This window comes from Mobula birostris, chromosome 4, assembly GCF_030028105.1.
Source record: "Mobula birostris isolate sMobBir1 chromosome 4, sMobBir1.hap1, whole genome shotgun sequence".
Taxonomy (NCBI): domain Eukaryota; kingdom Metazoa; phylum Chordata; class Chondrichthyes; order Myliobatiformes; family Myliobatidae; genus Mobula; species Mobula birostris.
Genome location: NC_092373.1, coordinates 196,367,389 through 196,392,531, shown reverse-complemented (window position 1 = coordinate 196,392,531; position 25,143 = coordinate 196,367,389). Strand labels below are relative to the sequence as shown.

General features: G+C 41.8%; 1 long non-coding RNA gene across 1 annotated transcript; it reads left to right on the top strand.

Moving 5' to 3' along the window:
• The first annotated feature begins 7,565 nt into the window (after positions 1-7,565).
• On the top strand, positions 7,566-24,468 carry LOC140196104 (uncharacterized). The gene is made up of 3 exons (XR_011885618.1): positions 7,566-7,589; positions 16,566-16,644; positions 24,397-24,468. It is a non-coding gene; the product is annotated as an uncharacterized lncRNA (long non-coding RNA).
• The last annotated feature ends 675 nt before the right edge of the window (positions 24,469-25,143 follow it).

Genomic DNA, 25,143 nt, shown 5'->3' with positions numbered 1-25,143 from the left:
TATGACAGTCCTGCCATCCCGGGAAATAATGCACAGCACTGTATCTTTTTTAGATTGTACTGTACTGCTGCTGCAAAAACATAAAATATTTCATGACATATGTGGGTGATGATAAACCTGATTCTGATATGGGTCTCTATTGTGGACTGAGAGTGGGAAGGGGGCAGGGAGAGGGGAATCATGGTTAGAAAAGTGGAAGGGAGAGGAGAGAGAGCTGAAAGCACCAGAGAGACATTCTTTAATGATCAATAAATCAATTGTTTGGAATCAAATGACTTTTCCTGGTGTCTCATGACTGTATCAACTCCAACCTGCTGCCCCTGCCACTCTTTCTCTACCACCTACCCCACACCCCTACAGAGGCGCTCCTCCCTCACCATTCCCAGAATCCTTTGCTGCCACCAGATTTACAAACTCGCTCTCTGCTCCACACTGTGGCACGGGGAACATTTCACTGGTAGAGGGAAGAATGAATTCAATTAAATACCAGCAAATTCTGGAAGCAAACATCACACTGTCTGTAAAAAAGCCAAAGATGACGAGAGGATGGCTTCTACAACAGGATAATGATCCTAAGCACACCTCAAAATCCACAATTGACTACCTCAAGAGGTGCAAGCTGAAGGGTTTGCCATGGCCCTCACAGTCCCCAGACCTAAACATCATCGAAAATCTGTGGATAGACCTCAAAGGAGCAGTGCATGCAAAACGGCCGAAGAATCTCAGAGACCTAGAAGACTTTTGCGGGGAAGAATGGGTGAAAATCCCCCAAACATGAATTGAAAGACTCGTAGCTGGCTACAAAAAGTGTTTACAAGCTGTGATACATGCCAAGTACTGCCATGCAGGGTGCCCAAACTTTCGCTTCAGGCCCTTTTCCTTTTTTGTTATTTTGAAACTGTAAAAGATGGAAATAAAAAAATTTTTCTTGCTTAAAATATTAAAGAAATGTGTCATCTTTAACTTTATGCCTTTTGGAAATCAGTTCATCTTTTATTCGCTTAGCTATTCACAGTAACAGAAATTTTGACCGGGGTGCCCAAACTTTTGCATGCCACTGTATGTGCCTAAGACTTTTGCACAGTACTGTACATTAGGGGTGTTTAAGAAACTCTTAGAGATAGGCACATGGATGATAGAAGGGAAAGTTTGGATTGAATTTAAGGGTAGGTTGAAAGGTTGGCACAACATAATGGGACAAAGGGGCTGTTGGATAATGTAATGTTCAAAGTTTAAGAGGTTCATCAGTACAACAGAAAGTAACATCATCTTCCAAGAACTAACGAATAATCAGAATTCTGTCCCTAACCTCCTACACCTACTCCACTGTAACAATGAGATTACAGAACCTTAGCTGATATGGTACCAATAAAGGGAAGGCCCTGCATCACATAGGTGCTGATACTAAAGTGAAGAATGGCCAGAGTAGAATTACACATACAAAACTCTGGCGGAACTCAGCAGGTCAGGAAGAATCTATGGAAATGAATAAACAGTTGACTTATTTGGCCAAGACCCTTCATTAGGACCCATCATCAGGTCTGGATGAATGGTCGACCCATTCCTCTCTGTAGGTGCTGCCCGATCTGCTGAGTTCCTCCGAATTTTCTGTGTGTTACTCTGGATTTCCAGCATCTGTAGAATCTCTTGTGACTGGGTAGAGTTAACTGGCATATGAGGCAGAATGGATACAGGTAAACTAATGGGAAAATGACACTGGTGGGATTGTTCTGAGAGCTTTTTAGATCTGATAGGCTGAAGGGTCTTCCCCTAAAGAATAGCATATCTCAACGTCTACGCTCTCAGGTGTTAGGAAAGGGTTTCAGGTACTGGAAATAGCTTGGAAAATGTGTAGCTCGGGTGGTTGATGGTCAGGTTAAGTTGTTCTCCAATCTTGGCTATTTACCTGCAAATGTTGTGTCACCATGCAAGGAGACATTGACAGTGCATTGTTATTTGTTGACAGCACATGGTAACAAAACGTTTAAAAGTAAGTTGCCAAGATTAGAGAACAACTCAGCCCAACCATTTCAGGGTTCTAGTTTGATGAATAAGGGTTGAATTCTCCTTGATGTTTTATAAGACCATAGGGCATAGAAGCCAATATTTGTCCCTTGAACAGCAAAAAGCAACTTGTCTAGTCATTATCGTCTTGCTGTTTGTGGAACTTTGTTCTGCACAAACTGACTGACTATTGTCTTTTTCTTCTGACAATCACATCAGCAACTAACCTTCATTGTAGGTGTTAATGAGTTTTGTGATGCCCTAGGATTGTGCAGGATGGCTTAATGATGCCAATGTTTCATTATATAATGACCATTTGAGCACCACACACAAAATGCTTGAGGAACTCAGCAACTCAGGCAGTAAACTGTGGCCATCAAACTTTACAACTCCTCCCTTGGAGGGTCAGACACCTTGAGCCAATAGGCTGGTCCTGGACTTATTTCATAAATTACTGGCATAATTTTCATATTACTATTTAACTATTTATGGTTCTATTACTATATATTATTTATGGTGCAACTGTAATAAAAAACAATTTCCCCCAGGATCAATAAAGTATTACTATGACTATGACTATAAACACAAGGAAACCTGCAGATGCTGGGATTTCAAGCAACACACATAAAAGTTGCTGGTGAACGCAGCAGGCCAGGCAGCATCTCTAGGAAGAGGTACAGTCAACATTTCGGGCCGAGACCCTTCGTCAGGCAGCATCTATGGTGGGGAATAAACAGTCGGCATATCAGGCCAAGATCAGACAGATAAAGTGACCATGTTGACTTCTCACAGTGATGGAGATGGCATTTAATAGGTCGGATTCTTTATTCAACTGTTTGCCAGGTCATGTTTCTCAGGCTTGTGAGCTGTAAGATGGAAATGTTGGACTGGTTTCCCTCAATAGATCACCATCTAGTGGCTTTAGTTAGAATTGCACTCAATAATAGGCAGAGACAGAATATCTCCACTGCTGGCTTGTTCACCCCCGCAGCTGAAGGGATCTTTATGACTGAACTTGTGGAAATAAAGAGATTCTGCTTTCTAGACAAGATGCCAGCAGCTCTCAGAATCCATTGGGAACATCCTCGAGATTGAAAGAGCATAGTGGCATATTCCTGCTCAAAGTAGGCTTTCCTGGGATCTTGTCCCAAGGGCTTCAATTAGGGTTGGAGAAAGTTGCTACAGGTTTAGCTTTTTCAGCCTCTGAAAGGGGTGAGGGGTGGGGATGTGAGCTACTGAAGGTGGGATATCCTTCTACCATCCTTGTATGACGCCCAACAAACACTTCCTGCTAAGGACAGGTACGACCTCCTTTCACCCATCAGTCAACAGGATGAGGGTACCATACCAATAAACGCAAAGCTTTAGTCCTTCCAAAATCTCCACTTGTTTTCCGGTTGTGTGATTGGGTTCTTCTAATGATTCTGCAGAACAGGGACCAAGCTGGAAAACCTGAGGACAAGGTCACAGGTTCTGCAGATGCTGGAGCAGCACACAGACCAACTGCTGGAGGAACTCAGCAGGTCAGGTTGCATCCATGGAGAGAAATGGACAGTCGCTGCATCGAGCTGAGATCTGACAGAAAAACATCAAATGTTTATTTCACCCCACCCCCACCCCCCACAGACCTGTGTTCTGGATGTGTTGTCCTCAGAAACTGTTGGACACGTTTCTAAGGGAAACACACACAAAATACTGGAGGAATCAACACGGACTGGAAAGATTCAGAAGGACATGCTGGCAAATGGGACCAGCTTGGATAGAGCACCTTGGTCAGCATAGACCAGTTGGGCTGAAGGGACTACTTTGCTGCTGTGTAACTTCTATAACTACCACTCCGAGGTCTGTTGAGCTAGTCACTTTCAGGAGCCGCTGTCCTGGGATGGCCTCACTACAGGCCCCCGACTGGGATTCTAGTGGCCCGTGACCTGGGCTCCAGCAGACTCTACTCCCGAATAGCCAGACCTAGTCTGAAGGGTCAATTTCTTGTTGCCCAGTATCTTGTTCCACTCCTTAGATAACTGGCTCCTCGCATTTCTGACCCTGATGCCCCAGTGGGATGTTTCTCAGCTGAGAGATGAGAAGGTCACTCACTGACTTAGTGGAGCAGATGATCCCTTGTTGCTATGTTAAAAGAGAACTGGAATGTTGTCCTCAGTGTCCCAGTAATATGTAATCCCTTAGTTCAATTTTGCATGTTCTAAAAGTGACCTGATAAAGGTGTACACGATGATAAGAGGCAGATAACAGTTCGACAGCCAGAGACATCCCCCAGGGGCAGAAATGTCTAATGCAAGAGGGCGTATTTTAAGGAGTTGGGAGGAGAGATTAAGGGCAGGTTTTTCTTACACAGGGAACAGTCTGTCACTGGAATGCGCTGCCAGAGTGGTGGAGGCAGATATATTACGAACATTGAAGGGGTTCTTAGATAAGCACATAGATGGAAAAAAAATGGAAGGCCACGTGGGAGAGAAGGGTTAGATTGATCTTGGAGAAGGTTAAAGGGCTGGCACAACATCGTGGGCTGAAGGGCCTGTACTGTGCTATATTGCTCAATGTTCCATGTTCTGCATTTCTTTATGACATAGAAAGCAACTATTTTTAGCCTGTTGAGTCTATCTCTAAACACCGCTTATTTTTCCAATATTCCCATTAACTACCCCCAATTCTACTTATCTGCACACTTGGGACATTTTAGATTAGCCAGTTAACCTACCAGTCCGTACACCTTTGGATCGTGTGAACACTGGAGACCAGGATCGAACCCAGGTCGCGGGAGACAGTAGCTGTCTTGGCTGTATCACTGTGGTGCCTCCTGTAATCAATAAATCAAATGACCCTCAACATAAGAGGTTCTGCAGATGCTGGAAATCCTGAGCAACACATACAAAATGCTGGAGGAACTCAGCAGGTTATTCAGTATCTATGGGGAGGAATAAACATTCAATGTTATAGGCCAAGATCTATCTGCTCTATTTTTGTCTGCTGTGTGTAAGAGTTTGTTGCCTCAATTCTTATATTAACATACTCAAATAATAGCTTCCTGTGACATTCTGGAGTCATGAAAGATTCCTTATTTTGTTATTTTATTTCTTATTTTTTTCCATATTCTTTATTTTTCTTCTTAATGTCAGAAGAGGGCGGAAGGGTGGAGATACGTCTCTACCAAAGGAAGTGTAAGGCACTTCTTCCCTCTGCTGGCCTGCAGGTCATCTCTGGGCAAAGCGTAGCACCTGTTTAGGCCCCTGTTCAGGGTCACATGGAGCCATGGGAGCAGGTGGTGTGGATGGTCGTATGAGCATCTGGTGCATATCACAAGTCCTGCTTATGCGACCACTGACGCCAGGCAGACCATCTCTGAAGGGTATTGATAATGACTAGGGTCACCCGTTTGTAAAGACACCTCCCAGAGAAAGGCAATGGCAAACTACATCTACAGAAAAATTTGCCTAGAACAATCATGGTCATGGGACCATGATCGCCTACATTATACAATATGGCACATAATGATGATGATGGTGATGATGAATGTCAGAGGATCTTAGGGTTGCAGCTCCCCACAAGATACCAGTAACTATTCTGATGCTGTGTGGGGGATCCGGGAGTGTTGGTGCTCAACGTTTCCTTCTTAACAACGGCAATTGCCTGTCATTACTGAAGGCAAAGCACTTCAGTATGTCCTGTCCTGAGAGACAATATGTTAGTCCACATGGTTCTTTGCCTCTATAAGGTAAAACAGGCTAGTTAGTACTGCAATTCAATATTTTTGTATGCCTTCTGGCTGTTTTATTAATATATTGATATCACTTCCTTTGCTCCTGACTCAGAGAGTCATGGAGTCACTCAGGATGCAAACAGGCACAACTCAACCATGCTGACTAAGAGAACCATCTAAGCTCATCCCAGTTGTTTGCATTCAGCCTCACTTATCCGTGCTAAACAAGCTAAGAATCTAAGCTGGTCCAGTTTGCCCTCATTCGGTTAATATCTCAGAATCAAGTCGATTATCACTGGCAGATGTCATGAAATTTGTTGTTTTGCAGCAGCAGTACATTGCAATACATAATAATAAAAATTGTGAATTACATTAAGAAGCCTATATATATATATAGTTCTCTCTCTCTCTCTCTCTCTCTCTCTCTCTCTCTCTCTCTATATATATATATATATATATATATATATATAGTTACATTAAATAAGTGGTGCAAAAAAAGTGGTGGCATGGCTTCATTGTCTATTTAGAAATCTGATGGCAGAGGGGAAGAAGCTATTCCTGAATCATTGAGTGTTGTGTCCTCAGGCTCCTCCCTGATGGTAGGAATGAGAAGAGGGCATGTCCAGGATGCTGGCTTTTTGAGCCCTTGCTCCTGGATGCAGGGGAGTCTACTGGCCATGATGGAGCCTTCTAAAGTTTGCTTTTTCATGTATCTGTCCAAGTGTCCAAATGCTTATTAGATGTTCATTCTCTCCTAACCCCTGCTGTAGAATATCTCGCATTGAAATCTCCTCAAATGCTCTTCAAAAGGTAGCAGATTCGACTCAATATATCACGTGTAGAGGCTCGATCGCCCCTCCCAATCATTGAGCACATTTTCAAGAAACGCTGTCGTATGAAAGCAACATCCATCATCAAAGATCCTCGCCACTCAGATCCATGCTCTTTTCTCACTGCTGCCATGAGGCAGCAGGTACAAGAGCTTCAGGACTTGCACCGCCAATTTCGATAACAGTTACTATCCCTCAACCATCAGGCTCTTGACCAAAAGAGGATAACTACACTCAACTATGGGGATCTTCCCACAGCCAATGATCTCATTTTAAGGACCATTTATCTTGTTATTTCATGCTGTCATTATTTATTGCTATTTATTGATATTTGCATTTGCATTGCTTATAGTTTTCTATGCTCTTGATCTTTCATTGATCCTGTTTAGTTACTATTCTACAGAGTTGCTGAGTATGCCCCCAGGATAAAGAATATCAGGGTTGTATGTGGTGACATGTATATACTGTGATAATAAATTTTACTTCGCTAACTTTGTAAATGGTCACTCTTTCTCTGCTTGAATCTGGGTGGGAGGAAGTACTGCTCCGCAAGTGATAAACAGCATTTCACACCGAACTTGGGTCAAGGAGACATGTGGTGTGAACGCAGAACGATTTGGGGATAGTGGTGGGGGGGGCAGGGGGCTACTGGAGGGAAAGGAAATTGTGGCAACATTTTTGAGTGGAAATCCTTCTCTTTCAGTGCATGTGGCACTTGTGGGTGGGGAAAATGTTTAATGTGGGGCTCAGGACAGGAAGGAAGTTGTATTCACTCTCAATGGATATGGTTAATGACTGTACTTTGAATAATCGGGCAATAAGAATGAGCATTAACCTGTCTGAGGGGGTTTTAACATTTTTTTTTCTCCTTTGAAGGTTCCTAGAAATGGAAGAATTTTTTGTGTGTAATCAGTTGTTCTATGTCATGGACTGGCGAAATCCCTATTTGGTTATGAGGGGGCGTAATCTTGTATAAAGCTTCATCCACTGTCAATAGTGTATGTCTTCAGTGCGACACAAGGACAGACAAGGGCTTCAAGGTAAGTCTAACTAGTTTTCAAATTCACAGTTATCTGACGGTCTTGGATAGTAAACATTTTAGAATTTAAGTTTAATTATGGTCTTATGGTGTAATCTCTCTTATGATGAAATTATGCTTTTTCTGTCCTAATATAATAGTCACTTTTAGTTCTTTTATCTATTTTAGTTATGAAAGTACAAATGTATAAAGAAATTTATCACATAAAGACGACAGTTACGGTAGATATTCCTAATTAATACTTGGAAAGCGGAGGGACTATTTCATCTGGGCAGATTTATTATTAGGTTTAACTGCCCTTAAATACATGCACTATGGATCAAAAGTATTTTTTTCTGTCCATTTATGAGAGGTTTCTGAAAATAATTAATTTTTCTTTAAACAAAATCAATTCATAGTTAACCAGCTCCACAGATTGTATTGCTATTGTTTGAGTGCTGCAGCTTTTGAGTTCTGTTGCCTGATAGCAAAGTTTAAACTTCTACCAAACCTTCTGTCATCATAAATTGCTGGATGATCATGGAATTGTTGGAAAATCTCAAAAAGAGTCGATCGATGATAGAAATCTAAACAAAATGAAGCAAATGCTGGAGATACTCAACAGGTCAGTCAACACCTTTGGGAAGAGAAATGGGTTGAAGACCCTTTGTCAGAGCCACTAGAATTGCTCCAACACAGGGGAAGCTATTCAGTTTATCAAGGTTTAGGAGAATCCCTTTAGATCAAATTAATGACACTCGGATTCAGATTCAGGTTTAATATCACCGGCATTTGTTGTAAAACCTTTTGTCTTTGTGGCTGAAGTACATTGCAATACATAATAATAGCGAAAAACTGTGAATTACACTAAGAAATACATAAAATAGTTAAATAAATAAGTAGTGCAAAAAAGCATGGTGAGGGTGGTGTTCATGGGTTCAATATCCATTCAAAAATCGGATGGTGGAGGGTAAGAAGCTGTTCCTGAATAGTTGGGTGTGTGCCGTCAGGATTCTGTATCTCCTTTCCCATGGTAACAGTGTGAAGAAGGCATGCTGCCTTTTTGAGGCAGTGGTCCTTGAAGATGTCCTGGGTGCTATGGAGACCAGTGCCCACGGTGGAGCTGACTAAGTTTACAACACTCTGTAGATTATTTTGATCCTGTACAGTAGCCTCCTCCCTCCAACACCTCACCCCCCTGCCCATACGCCAGTTTGAATGCTCTTCATGGGACACCTGTAGAAATTTGAGAGTGCTTATGGTGACAAGCCAAATCTCCTCAAACTTCTAATGAAATATAGCCACTGTCGTGTCTTCTTTTTCTTTTTTTCCCCCAGCAGCCCCGTAAGTTATTTTGCATCCAATTCTCCTTTGAAAGCCCTGGTTGAATCTGCCCCCACAATCTTAAGTGTGTTCCAGAACGTAAAATATGTCTGCATTAGAAATGTGTTTCTCACCATCTCCTGTGGATCTTCACTTTACATCCGATTTCTCAACATTTACTTCTGTTTACTCCATCTAAACTAATCTCTAATAATTTGTCCCCAGCCTTTGCTGCAAGGTGAAAAACCCCAGCCTCTCCAAGTTAACTGCAACTGAAATCTCCCAACCCTAGAACCATTCCGAGAAATCTCTTCTGCAATAATACTCAGCAGGTCAGGCAGTAATCTGTGGAGAGAGAAAATCTTTCAGGCTGGCCATCATTTCTGATACTCTTTAAAGGACCTCTGCAGTCCATCCGAAGTTAGGTTGCCAGATTTCTATGAAGTGGTCCAGTCAGTATTTGAACAATGCTTTATAGATGTCAACAACAGTACTGTGCGATTTTGCACAGTACTGTGTCTGTCAATGCGGAGCGGAGAGCAAATTTATAAATCTGGTTGGAGCAAAGAATGTTGGGAATGGTGAGGGTGGAGCACTGTGGAGGGGTGTGGGACAGGGGGCAGAGAAGAAATGCCAGGGTGGGGGTGGCACAGGTGAGACACACCCAGCCCTGAGATACCAGGCAAGGTAACTTGATTCTGAACAATTGGTTTATTGATCATTACAGAATGTCTCTCTGGTGCTTCTTGGTCCCTCCCCTTTCCCTTCCTCTTTTCCCAACCATGATTCTCCTTTCAATCCCCAACAGAGACCAATATCAGAATCAGCTTTACCATCACTCACGTATGTCACAACCTTTGCACAGTACTGTAACTTTCTTATCTTCTCAGTCTTTGTGTTTACCCTGTGTTGCTACACTTTGCTCTTTCTCCTGAGGGATGTCAAGAGCAAAATTATCACTGCATGACTTGATTACTGACTGCAATCCCACTAAACTGAAACGAAGCAAACATTCTCAGCTCTTCACTACGAACACTTTACATGTAGTCTATGCATTAGTGTGCTCTTAATCACTGTTAATTAATCATTGTTAATTAAGCTCACAACTTTATCAATTAAAACCTAGGTGAGCATTCTGAGTAAGTTGTTAAATGCCTGCTCCATATTCCTCTGATATGTACCAGTGACTTTAAAAGTAACGAGATTTGCAAACCATGTGCCAATGGAGTAGGAGATGTGTTCCTGAGATGCTAAGGTATCAGTATCACTCCTAAGGCAGCAGTTATATGCATCAAAGCATGATAACAACTTATTTCAATATCATTGGCAGGCTGAGGCTTGAAATGGCATTAGTCAGACTGCACTTGGAGCATTGTGAGCAGCTTTGGGCACCTTATTTAAGAAGGATATGCTGACATTGGAGCAGGTCAAGAGGATGTTTACAGGAATGATCCCAGAAATGAAAGTGTTAATGTATGAGGTGCGTTAGATGGCTCTGGGCCTGTTGGGGGTGGGGGGAATCTCACTGAAACCTATCGAATATTGAAAGATCTAGATTGAGTTGATATGGAGGGGTTGTTTCCGATAGTGGGGGTGTCATGGACTAGAGGGCACAGCCTCAGAATAGAAGGATGTCCCTTTAGAACAGAGATGAGGAGGAATTTCTTTAGCCAGAGAGTAGTGAATCTGTGGAATTCATTAACACAAGAGACCGTGGAGGCCAAGTCATTGCATATATTTAAGACGGAGGTTGATATGTTCTTGATTAGTCAGGACACAAAGGGATACAGAGAGATGGCAGAAGAATGGAGTTGGGAGATAAAATTAATTGGCCATGATGGAATGGTGGAGCAGACTCAATGGGCCAAAGAGCTTAATTCTGCTCCTTTGTCTTATGGTCTCATGGATTGAGCAATCTAAATGATTCTCCTTACTTTTTGAACAATAAGTATTTATTTGTAGCTTTAAAATTAGAGGGTATAGGTTTTAGGTGAGAAGGAAAGATTTAAAAGGGACCGAGAGGTAACTTTTTCACCTAGATGGTATTTAGAGTATTTAGAATTGGCTGCCAGAAATGGTCAGAGTGTTCTCAATAGGCAGGTACATGATTGACATTTAGAAGACATGGAGAAGTTGAAAGCGATATGGGACACATGTAGACTAATGGGACTAGCTCTATCAGACAGCTTGGTTGGCATGGATGAATTAGGCCCAAGGGTCTGTGCTGCATAACTGAATGACTCTATCAAGGCTTAAATATTATGAAAGGATGGAGAGAGGAGATAAAGCAAAATGACTTTCCTTGGCAAATGAAGCAAAAGGAGGAAGAATACTGAATAGAGGTGATTTGACAAAAAACCAAAAGTGAGAAGTGGAAAATATTATTTCCTTCCTCTGGATAGTAATAGACACAGAGTGAATTGTGGTGTTTGGCTCAAGAGAATGTACCAGTGTTGGTGATTACAAAGAACAAAAATTAAAACCACTTTATTAGGTACATCTGCACACCTGCTCATTAATGCAAATATCTAATCAGCCAGTCATGTGGCAGCAACTCAATGCATAAAATCATGCAGACATGGTCAAGGGTTATTCAGGCCAAAAATCAAAGTTGGGGAAGAAATGTGATCTAAGTGACTTTGACCATGGAATGGTTCATGGTGCCGGACAGCATGGTTCTAGTATCTCAGAAACTGCTGATCTCCTGGGATTTTCATTCCGTCTCTCGAGTTTATAGAGAATGGTATAGAAAGCAGAAAAAAACGTTCAGTGAGCAGAAGTTCTGTGGGTGAATATGTCTTGTTAATGAGAGAGGTCAGAGGAGAATGGCCAGACCAGATCAAGCTGACTGGAAGGTGACAGTAACTCAAATGACCACGCATTACAACAGTGGTGTGCGGAAGAGTATCTCTGACCACACAACACATTAAACCTTGAAGTAGATGGGCTACAGCTGCAAAAGACCAAAATCATATACGGGGTTATAGGATTGGATACAGGAGGTACTTGAAAAAGTAGCTGCTGAGTAAAACTGAAACGATTTGGAGACAGGTATCCATTGGTTTTCTCTTGAGTAGGACTGGTACAAATTCTGCAAGTCAAATAGCACCTACTGTGCGGTGACCATTACGTGATTTATCACTATACCCTTTGTATACTTCAGAATTTAACCATCATTTCAAAATGTTGTGGTTATCTCAGCATGAAGCTGGAACCCACAAGCTGATGACTCAGAGGAGAAAGTAATTCCGAGTTACAGTATAGCAGGCACCTGGTGCCTGGGGCTGAATTTAGCTCTACAAATACAATCGAATAAATTTATTATGGATGCTATTACAGTCCTTATCCGTACAGAGTGGGTCACGGTTTATTTATGATGTGTTTGGTGCAAGGGTCCAGATATATTTTGAGTTTAACTGTTATGTTATTGTTCTAGTCCTTTTGAGATGAATTCTAACATTGCGTTTGCCTTTCTTATCACTGACTCAACCTGGAAGTTATGCTTTAGGGAACCCTGCACAAGGACTCCCTAGTCCGCTTGCTGCTCTGATTTTTCTATTTTCTCCCATTTACAAAATAGTCTCTGCCTTTATTCCTTTATTCCAAAGTGCAAGACCATATACTTCTCCACACTATATTCCACCTGCTATTTCTTTCCCATTCTCCCAATATGTCCAAGTCCTTCTGCAGGCTTCTTGCTTACTCAAAACCATCTGCCCCTCCACCTATACTTGTATCTTCTACAAACCTAACTACAAAGCCATCAATTCCGCCATCCAAGTTACTGACATATAATTATTGACATCTATTATTGTTGGCCACTGCAGATCTATACTACAGTGTGCTTCATCTTTCCGGTGTGTTGTGCTGCATCTCGGTAGTACACAGTATTCCCTTTGTCCAGTTCATGATGTCAAACATCTCCAGTCTACAGTATTAACTCTGTCTGGTTTATAATATTGCATCTGTTCAGAGCACAGAGGCACCTCTAAATTTTTTACGGTCACAGATCTCCAAGTATTAGCTCCATGTCTCATCATTTCAGAGTGTCTCCTCTCTTAAGCTTACAATGTTACATCTCTCTGGTATACTGTACGACATTCTGCATTTGATAGTATTACAACTCTCCTGTGTAACCTAGGAAGCAGCTTCACCATCCAGGCCATGCTCTCTTCTCGCTGCTTCCATTGGGAAGGAGGTACGGGAGCCTTAGGTCCCACACCACCAGATTCAGGAACAGTTATTACTCCTCAACCATCAGGCCTCTGAACTGGTGAGGATAACTTCACTCACCTCAACTCTGAACTGATTCCACAATCTATGGACTCATTTTCAAGAACTTTACAATGCACATTCTCAATATTTATCTCAATATTATTTACTTATTTATCATTTGTTTATTTTTTTCATACTTGTGGAGTTTGTCTTCTTTTGCGTATTGGTTGTTTGTTCGTCATTGTTTAGACTCCCCCCACCCCAGATAGAACGCCAGTCTATCACGAGGTTAACCCCCAGCATTTGCCGGTACCGATTTTCAGCTGGGTGGACTGGAGCAGTGTGTGGTTAAGTGCCTTGCTCAAAGACACAACACGCTGCCTTGGCTGATAGAAACAGACTCAGGCCATTTTTATGGGTTGAGGTTGTCTGAAATTTGAGAAGTGATAGCAAGATTTGAGAAATCGATAGGCATTGAGAAATTGAGAAATTGATAAGCTTACCAGCATCTGGTTGCCCCATTACAAGAAATTGTAGAGGCTTTGGGCTTTGGAAGGGGAGCATAAGAGCATTGTAGCTAATACTCATGAGACCAGGATGATGGACCCTAAGACCATAAAGCAAAGAAGCAAAACTAGGCCATACAGTCCATTGGGTCTGCTCCGCCGTTCCATATTGTCCTTCTCAATCCCATTCTTCTACCTCCTCTCCATAAACTTTGACCACCTCACTAATCATGAACCCTTCAACCTCTGCCTTAAATATATCCAGTGACTTGGCCTCCACAGCAGTCTGTGGCAATGAATTCCACAGGTTCACCACCTCTGGCTAAAGAAATTCCTTCTTCTCTCTGTTCCAAAGGGACATCTATTTATTCTGAGCCCTCTGGTCCTAGACTCCTCCCCAACTTTAGGAAACCATCTTTCCATATACTATAGATGTAGAAATGACATAGATGGTGGTAACAGTCTTCCCTTTGAAACCTTCTGCTGATTAAAATACCATTACTTCCTGAGCCAGCTCTTACATTCTTGCTTTGAGTCACTGGCAGACTTCTGACCCTCTTACTAATTTCCCCTCTGAACTGGTTGGCCTGCGCTTTTTGCTTAAGTACGTGAGTCACATCTGGAAGTAGAGCTGGTGAAGACTCACTTAGCCAGATTGCATCCTATTCAGGCATGACTACAGAGTGCAATTCCAAGGCCAAATGTGGGTGAAGTTGAGGTAAAACTCGAGGTGTGGCAAGTAGCAGATGTGGCAAGGAAGGGAGATATAGGGGATGAGCTAGGGTGCACAGAGATGCAACAGCATATAACTGTGTATAGTGTGTGCTGTTGGTGACTGTTTGTACTGTGTTTGCACATTGGCCCCAGAAGAACATTGTTTCATTTAGCTGTATACATGTGTATGGTTGACTAACAATAAACTTGAACTTCAGTCTATGGGGACTGGTTTACATTTTAGGTAAAATCTGACCAGCAAAGAGGGCGGGAGAGCAAAATAAAAAAAGAGGAGAAATGGGGAGTTAGATATCAAACTAAATTTATAGTTTAGGATATAAAAGTGAGGATGCAATGTTGAAACTTTATAAAGAACTGGTGAGGCCTCACTTGGAGTATTGTGAGCAGTTTTGGGCCCTTTTTTTTAGAATGGCTGAGCTGACACTGGCAAAGTTTCAAAGGAGGTTCACAAAAATATTTCCGGGATTGGGAAGCTTGTCATATCAAGAGTGTTTGATGGCTCCGGGCCTGTACTCACTGGAATTCAGAAGGTTGTGGGGTGACCTCATTGAAACCTATTGAATCTTGAAAGGCCTTGACAGAGTGGATGTGGAGAGGATGTTTCCTATGGTGGGAGAGTCTAAGACCAGAGGACACAGCCTCAGAATAGGAGGGCATCCTTTTAGAACAGAGATAAGGAGGAATTTGGTTAGCCAGAGAGTGGTGAATCTGTGGAATTCATTGCCACAGGCAGCTGTGGAGTACAAGTCTTCTATGTAAAATAAGCTACATTTCCTGAATTTCTAAATCAAAACAGCAAAGGCCTGAAGTACCCAGCAGACCAGGCAGCATCTGTGGGAGGAAAAATTGAGTTAACCTTCCAAGTTGAAGACTGTTTTCTGTTTTTGTTGGGAAAAAGTATAGAAACTGACAAGGAAGAGAAGAAAATTGTGAAGGAGAAGGGAGAAAGTAGGCTAAAAAGTGATGGCAAATAAGACAAGAGCAAATGATGTTTGAATGGGTAGAGAAATGGCAAGGGAGAGGTGATGGAAAGAATAAGCGGCTGCACAAATACCCAGTCAGGATCAGTAGCAATAATTTGTCTGCTGCTTTTAAGGGATTCGATTTGATGAGCTCTTCTCTAAGTACATGACACATAATCTTCTACAGTGATGATTGTTCTTTGGAGTTATCAGTTTCAATGACACCTTTTATTACACTTCTTTGCATACATCCTCAACATTACTTTTGTGTTTATTGTCAACTGCATGTCCATAGCTTAATTTGCTTCCTCATATTTACTTGTTCCTTTTAATTCCTTCAGATTCCTGTTAACTTCCAAAATGACTTTAACCATCTGCTCCGCCATTATCCGAGTTGAAGTGTGTACAATTTGCCATCAGAATATCTTTTTCTGTGGTCAGCAATAGTGGGATGGTCACAAGACTGCCTCCACTGAGGTCCCAAGCTCCCACTAACAAGATGCCCAAATTTCAGTGTATTCCCATTTCTTACACTCACACTTCATGCTGATCAGATCATTTTGTTTCCAGGTCTGCTACTTAATTCATTCACTCTCTCTCTCTTTCTCTCTCTCTCCCTCCTCACTTTCTCTCTCTCACTCTCCTCTCCTTCCTCTCCCTCTCTTTCTCTTTCCCTCTTCCTCTCCATCCCCTCTGTATCTTTCCCTCTCTTTCTCTTGCTCTCCCTCTCCCTCTCCTTCTCTGCTTCCCCCTCCCTCTTCTCTGTCTCCCTTTCTCTCTCTCATTTTCTTTCCCTCCCACTCCCCTCCTCTCTCTCTCTCTCACCCTCTGTCTGTCAGTTCTCTCTTTCTTGTTCTCTCTCAATCTATCTCTATCTCTCTCTCTCTGTCAATCTATCTCTATCTCTCTCTCTCCTCTCTATCTCTATTTCTCTATCTCTCTCTCTAGCTCTTTCTCTCTCTATATATATATCTATCTTCTACTCACACAAAAACACAACTCCCTACACTTGTTTTTTCACCTTTTGTCAATCATCTCAAATCTCATCCCTGTAAGAAGAGAGTTCTCTTTTGTCCACCACCCTGACCCTTAATGATGTTGAACAATTCTGAGGTCCTGAAATGTCTGTAATGTCTAAGAGGGTAATTTAAAATATTGAAGTAAGGATTGGGTGGGCAAGGATTGACGGGCTAGAAGCTGGACAGTGCTTTGAGTGGAAACAGAGAAAGTTGGTGACTGTCTCTTTCTCTCCTTTAGATGGATTACATACTTCAACTGCTCATTTCCCTCGCTCTGCTCGGAAGCTATATGGCACTGGACAGATACCCAGAGAACCGTAAGTTTCTCAGCAACTGATCTTCAACCAACTGGGATCTAGGATTAGAGGGAATTTTGCAAGAAATTCTGGTGATAGCAGCATGAGTAAAATGTTAATCCTTTAGAAATCCCGCAATCATGTTATTGACAGACTGCTTAGGAAGGATGGAGGGGGATCAATTGAAAGTTAGCAAATAGAAATCGGTGTCAATTAACATGAGAGGAAGGATTTGAGTTAAGGAAACATCCAGAAATTTATTCAGAATGCACCTGGACTGCACTTTCTCTGCAGCTGTTACACTTTATTCTGCAGCAATACACACAAAATGCTGGAGGAGCTCAGTAGGTCAGGCAGCATCCATGGAAGGAAATAACCAGTCCACATTTTCAGACAAAGCAAGGTTTGAAGCATCTACAGAATCTCTTGTGTTTTTTGATTCTTCAACGTTATTGTTTCACCATATACAACCTCAGTGCGTTGTGCAATGATCTGATCAGTAAGAACAGTTATGCTTTTCACTGTATCTAGGTACTTAACTCTGTCAAGTCTTATCCACTCTATCGAGGTCTTTCAACATTCAATAGGATTCAATAAGATTCCACCCCTCATTCTTCTGAATTCCAGTGAGTACAGGTCCAGAGTCATCAATCTGTCCTCATACAGTAATCCTTTCATTCCCGAAATCACTCTTGTGAACCTGCTCTCAACCCTCTCCAATGTCACCACATCACTTCTAAGATAAGGGCCTCAAAGGTGCTGACAATTCTCCAAGTGAGGCCTTACAGAGCCTCAACATTACATCCTTGCTTTTATATTCTAGTCCTCTTGAAATGAATGCTAATGTTGCATTTGCCTTTCTCACCACAGACTCAACCTACAAATTAACCATTAGGGAATCCTACACAGGACACCAAAGTCCCTTTGCACCTCTGATTTTTGAATTTTCTCTCCATTTAGAAAATAGTCTATACTTTTATTCCTTCTACCAAAATGCACGAGAAGACATTTCCCGACACTGTTTTCCATTTGCTACTTCTTTGCCCATTTGCCTATTTTCGTATTGTCTGCAAACTTGGCCACCAAGCTATTAATTCCATCATCTAAGTCATTGACATATACCGTAAAAAGAAGTGGCCCCAACACAGATCTCTATGGAATACCACTAGTCACCGACAGCCAATCAGAAAAGGCTCCCTTTACTCCAACATTTTGCTTCCTGGAAATCCGTCAGTGTTCTATCCATGCTAGTATCTTTCCTGTAATACCATGGGCTCTCATTTTGTTAAGCAGCTTCATGAGTGGCACCTTGTCAAAGGCCTTCTGAAAAGCCAAGAACGCAACATCCGCTGATTTCCATTATCTATCCTGCTTGTTACTTCTTCAAATAATTCCAACTTGTCGGGCTAGATTTTCCCTTGAGGAAACCATGCTGACTTCAGCTTGTTTTAACATATTTCTCCAAGTACCCTGAACCCAAACCACATCCTTAACAATTGACTCCAACATCTTTCCAAGCACTAACTGGTCTATAGTTTCCTTTCTTTTGCCTTCCTCCCTTCCTGAAGAGTGGAGTGACATTTGCAATTTTCCAGTCCTCTGGAACTATGCTGGAACCTATTGATTTTTGAAAGACCTCAGCAATTCCTTCAACCACCTCTTTCAGAACCTGGGGGTATATACCATCTGATTGAGGTGATTTATCTACCTTCAGACCTTTCTGTTTCTCAAGAACTTTCTCCCTAGTAATGCTAACTTCGCTCAAACTTCTGGCATACTGATAGTTTGCACAGTGAAGACTGATGCAAAATACTTTTTCAGTTCATCCACCATTTCCTTGTTCCCCCACTTCTACATCTCTAGTATCATTTTCCAGTGGTCTGATATCTACTCTTGCCTCCCTTTTTCTCCTTATATATCTGGAGAAACTTTTGATTTCCTCTTTAATATTATTAGCTAGCTTACCTCTGTATTCCATCTATTCCAGCTTCATGACTTTTTTTGTTGCCTTCTGTTGGTTTTTAAAAGCTTCCCAATCCTTTAACTTTCCACTAATTTTTGCTCTATTATATGCCCTCTCTTTTCCTTTTGTATGTGGGTAGTCAGAGGCTTTTTTCCCAGGGCTGAAACAGTTGCCACAAGAGGACACAGGTTTAAGGTGCTGGGGGGTAGGTACAGTAGGTCAGGGGTAAGTTTTTTATGCAGAGAGTGGTGAGTGCGTGGAATGGGCTGCCGGCAACGGTGGTGGAGGTGGATACGATAAGGTCTTTTAAGAGATTTTTAGATAGGTACATGGAGCTTAGAAAAATAGAGGGCTATGGGTAAGCCTAGTAATTTCTAAGGTAGGGACATGTTCGGCACAACTCTGCGGGCCGAAGGGCCTGTATTGTGCTGTAGGTTTTCTATGTTTCTATGTTTATGTTGGCTTTGACTTCTCTTGACAGCTGCAGTTCAGCCATCCTACCTTTAGAATATTTCTTCTTCTTTGGGGTGTATTTAGCTTGCACTTTCCAAGTTGCTCCCAGAAACTCCAGCCACTGCTGCTAAGCCATGATCCCTGCTGGTTTCCCCTTCTAAACAACTTTGGCGAGCTTCTCTCTCATGCCTCAGCAATTCGCTTTATTCCACTGTAACGTTGATAAATCAGACCTTAGCTTCTCCCTCTTAAATTGGTGAATTCTATGATATTATGATCACTGGACCCTAAGGCTCTCTAATCAATTCTGGATCATTGCACAACACCCAATCCAGAATAGCTGATCCCCTAGTGGACTCACCATGAGCTGTTCGAAAAAGCCATCTTATAGGTATTCTACAAGTTCTCCCTCTTGGGCTCCAGCATCAACTTGATTTTCCCAATATACCTACATACTGAAATTTCTCATGACTAATGTAACATTGCCCCTTTGACATTCCTTTTCCATCTTCTGTTGTAGTTTGTAGTTCACATCTTTGCTATTGTTCGGAGGCCTCTTTATAACTCTCATCAGGTTATTTGTTCCATTGCAGTTTCCTTGCTCTACCCACAATGATTCTACCCTCTTTCTAAGAATTTGATTTTATATTTTATCAACAGAGCCACCCCACCTCCTCTGCCTACAAGCTTGTCCTTTTGGTACAATGTGCATCCTTGGAGGTTAAGCTCCCAGCTATAATTTTCTTTTATCCACGGCTCAGTGATGCCCACAACATCATACCAGCCAATCTCTAATTGTGCTGCAAGTTCATCTGCCTTATTCCGTATACTGCATGCACATTCAGATATAGTACCTTCAGTCCCGTATTCATCACCCTTTTCGATTTTGTCCTGTTTTTACATTGCAACTCTTCCCGTTGACTTCAATTTTGCCCTATCATCAGTCTCTCCTTGCTAGCAGTCTCACTGTACACTCCCTCTGTTTGTAACCTAACTGTGTGCATAACAATAATAACCAATTCCAATTCCAATTCCCATGCCAATTGATGGGGAAGACCTCTAATTCAAAAACCTAACAGAATTGAGTTTCATTTTGATTAATCTAATACAAAAACACTTCACATGGAAAGATATTCAGGCTTCAGATATGGCACAGCTCAAGAACTTGTTACCCTAAATAAGGATGTGAAAATGTGTAGAAGGGTGGGTATTTTTTTCATCAGAACATGACAGATTCCAAAATGAAGAACGGACTAGGAAGGTTGTTTCCAGTATATACTCAGAATCGGAATCAGGTTTATTCTCACCGGCATGTGATGTGAAATTTGTTAACGTAGCAGCAGCAGTTCAATGCAATATATAATATAGAAGAAAAAAAATTAATAATAGTAATAAATCAATTACAGTATATGTATATTGAATAGATTAAAAATAGTACAAAAACAGAAATACTGTATATTTAAAAAGGTGAGGTAGTGTCCAAGGGTTCAATGTCCATTTAGGAATCCGATGGCAGAGAGGAAGACGCTGTTCCTGAATCTCTGAGTGTGTGCCTTCAGGCTTCTGCACCTCCTACCTGATGGTAACAGTAAGAAAAGGGCATGCCCTGGGTGCTGGAGGTCCTTAATAATCTTTCTAAGACACCGCTCTCTGCAGATCTCCTGGGTACCCAAGATGGAGCTGACTAGATTTATAACCCTCTTCAGCTTCTCTCAGTCCTGTACAGTAGCCAGCCCCTCCATACCAGACAGTGATGCAGCCTGTCAGAATGCTCTCCACAGTACACCTATAGAAGTTTTTGAGTGTACTTGTTGCAATACCAAATCTTTTCAAACTCCTAATGAAGTATAGCTGCTGTCTTGCCTTCTTTATAACTGCATCGATATGTGGGACCAGGTTAGATCCTCAGAGAACTTGACACTCAGGAACTTGAAACTGCTCACTCTCTCCACTTCTGATCCCTCTATGAGGATTGGTATGTGTTCCTTCGTTTCACACTTCCTGAAGCCCACAATCAGCTCTTCTGTCTTACTGACATTGTTGCTGTGGCACCATCCGCTAGTTGGCATATCTCCTGTACACCTTCAACAAGTCTTAACAAGGAGAATGTCAAAAAAGAAAAAAATATCCAGACCAAAACAAGGCAAATATTTTTTCCCAACATTATTTCCTCTCTGTGGGTGTGCAGCTGCACAGTGACTGAAATGCTCCCATATGCTCATAACCTCCGTTGCTGCGCAGCTGGAATAAAGACAGATGACAAAAAGCTTACAAAATATGAAAGATTTTTTTTGTACTATATTTTGTTATACCCTTTAATTGATCAATAAAATCAAAAGTATGTGATTTTTCAATCTTTATTCTAATTATTCATAGCATACCTATTACCAAAAGAAACTTTTAAAGTGCCAGTTTTCAGGCCTGCTCAGAGCAATGGTTGGTTTGTGCAGCTGCAAAAAAATATTAGAGGGAATGTTGGTTTGCAATATAAGCTATTTATTTATGATTACTTGTTTTTCTAAATATTTGCAGTTTCTCTTCCTTTGCACATTGTGTGTAGGTTTTCATTGATTCTAATGTATTTCTTTGTTCTACTATGAATGCCCACAAGAAAATGAACCTCAGGGTTGTACAAGGTGACATATGTACTTTGATAATATATTTACTTTGAACATTAAACATCGAAATATTTTCAGTGAAAATGTTCAGAGGCTGTAGAGTTTATCTTTAGGATTAATACTTGAGGCAGAAATAGGGTTAATATTTAGGATAATATTGCAGAGACACAAAGGAGTATTAGCAGGATCTTAGCTTTGAAAGTTGGTTGCAGGATTTACAATGTGTGACAGATGCTCTTTGTCCCTGTGTCTTTCTACGTTACTCTCAGTACCACCTAGATGACAATAGAGCAGTTGTGGACTTTCTGTTCATATTGACAGATGATACTTTATAAGGCATTGGTCAGACCACACTGGAGTATTGCGAGAGGTTTTAGGCCCCTTATCCAAAGATGGATCTGCTGCCATCGGAGAGGATCCAGAGGAGATTCACGAGAATTACCCCAGGAATGAAAGAGTGTTTGCTGGCTCTGTGCTGGTACTCGCTGGAGTTTAGAAGAATGAAGGGGGGACCTCATGGAAATCTATCGTGCATTGAAAGGGCTACATAGAGTGGACATGAAGAGAATGTTTCCTACAGTGGAGGAGTCCAGGACCAGACTCAAAAGAATTATGAACCTTTAGAACAGGGTTGAGGAGGAATCTCTGGAATTCATTCTGTGAAGGCCAACTCATTGGGTATTGTTTAAGGCAGTGGTTGATAGGTCCTTGATTAGTAAGGACATCAAAGGTTACAGGCAGAAGGCTGGAGAATGGGGTCAAAGGGGATAATAAATCAGCCATGATAGATTGGTGGAGCAGTTTTGATGGGGTGTATGGCCTAATTCTGCTCCTATGTCTAATATTCTTATGTCCTTGCACAATTCCCTTTGACCTAGAGAAGTATCTTCAGTTCAAAAAGAGTGTTTAGAAAGGGGTAAGAATTTAACTTCAGGCAACATGAAGACAAAATTGAGAAGATAACTGAGGATGTTATAGCTGAATGTACAGATCGTATGAAATAAGGTAGATTATCTTCCAGAGCAGATAAGATTTTAGTGCATTTAGCAATTGCAGGTATGATGTTGAAGGCCTCATAGAGACATTGATGAAAGAAGATCACAGCTAGGGGCTAAATATCCACATAGACATTCTGTCAAAAAGACAGGTAGGTGAGGAAACAGGGAATCTACAGGACTTGGACAGAATGGGAGAATGGGCAGAGAAATGGCAGGTGGAATACAGTGAAGAGAAGTGTATGATCATGCATTTTAGAAGAAGGAATAAAGCAAAGACTTTTGTGAATGGAGAGAGAATTCAGAAACTGGAAGTGCAAAGCAACTCGGGAGTCCTAGTGTAGAACTCTCTAAAGGTTTACTTGTAGGTTGAGTCAACAGTGAGGAAGTTAATTACAGTGCTAGCATTCATTTCAAGAGGGCTAGATATAAAAGCACATGTGATGCCAAGCCTTTATGAAGCATTGGTCAGACCTCATATGGAGGGAGCACTCTGAGCAGTTTTGACCCCATATCTAAGGATGGGTGTGCTGGCAATGGAGAGAATCCAGAGGAGTTTTATCAGAATGATTCCAAGGATGGAAGTGTTAATTTATGAAGAGTGTTTGATTTCTCTGGACGTGGACTCACAGGAGTTTAGAAAGATGAAGGGGGAATCTCATTGAAATGTACAGAATATTGAAAGGCCTGAATGGAGTTGATGTGAGAAGATACTTCCATTACTGGAAGGGTCTTGGACTAGTGGGCAGACCCTCAGAAAAAAGGACGTCCTTTTAGCACAGAAATGAAGAGGAATTTCTTTTGCCAGAAGGTGGTAAATCTGTGGAATTAATTGCCATAACTAGTTTTGATGGCCAAGTTATTGAGTGTATTTAAAGTGGAGATTGATAGGTTTTTGATTATAAATTAGAATATAAAACATAAAACACTACAGCACGGTACACAGTGTTCACAGTGTTATGCTGACCTTTTAACCATTTCTAAGATCAACCTGACCCTTCCCTCTGACAGAGCGCTCCATTTTTTCTTTTATCCATGTGCCTATCTGTGAGTCTCTCGAACGTCCCTAATGTATCTGCCTCTACCATCACCCTGGCGGGGCGTTCCACACACCCACCACTCCCTTTGTAAAGAACATACTTCCGCCACCTTCCGTCAGTAAGGGTGTCAAAGGTCATGAGGAGAAGGCGGCTAAGTGGGAAAAATAAACCAGGTACAGAGCGAATGGCATAATTATTTATTATTTTATTTATTAAGATACAGTGTGGAGTAGGCCCTTCCAGCACTTTGAGCCATGCAGAAGTCCCCCAATTTAATCCTCACCTAATCATAGAACATGAATCATGAACCATACAGGCAGCAGCGGGAATTGAACCCGGGATGTCTATACCGTAAAGCGTTGTGCTAACCACTATGCTACCCTGCCACCCTCCTATGTCTTATGGTCATATGGTCTTTCCTGCATCTTAGTCAATTCAGCAGTCTGGAGCCTTTCAAATTCAATTTCAACTTTAATTGGCACTCAACCGCACATTACCATGGATGAATACAGCAAACGAAATTGGTTTACTCTTGAGATGCAGGTAAAGCCTTGTTTTAGCGTCTCATATGAAGTATCGACAGCCTGAATGGCCTGTTGCTACCCTGATGACAGCAGCCTTGATTTGCTTCTTCTTTGCACATGTCTCTAGAGCATAAACACCAGTAAAACTTTTTAATCAGCTGGGTGCCTTTTCTCTTGCAGTGGAGATAGTGAAAAGGACTGCGAGCGCCCGAATTAACTGTGAAGGTCCATTCACGAAGGTCACGTGGAAGAGGGATGATGAGGTCTTTGGGTACTCAAAGGAACTCATCCTGGAGAATGTGGACCAGCCCCTCGCCGGGAACTATACCTGTTGGCAGAATGGTAGCTTGGTGTATCACAAATACCTAGTGATCAGTGAGGAAGACCAGTCACCCATCTTCCAATCCAAGCAAGGTGAGCACATGCTGGGGACACTGTATTAATTGCTTCAGTGCTGGTTTATGGTATCACAGGCTTGTCAATCTATTCCATCTAATCCAACCTGGGGGTCCAAGGATCCCTCAGTTAAAGGTAGGGGTCCATGGCACAAAAAAGGTTGGGAACCCCTGACCTAGTCCATCTTCACAGTTCATTGCATCAGAAAACCTATTAGCATCATCAAGAATGCCCGTCACTCTGCTCATTCTCTGTTATCTCTTCTACTTTTTGGGTCACGATACGAAAGCCCAAACATTCTGACTCAGGGACAGCTTCTTCCCCACTGCTATCAGGCTCCTGGACCAACCACCTCTTTCACATTCCCTTGTTCCACGCCTCAGTGGTGCCGACACATTCTCTGTGTCTTACCTCTCTCAGCTATCGGAATCAAGATTAAAACTAGAATCAAGTTTATTATCACTGGCATATGTCATGAAATTTCTTATGTTGTGGCAGTTGTACAGCACAAAATAGAGGGTGGGTAATTTT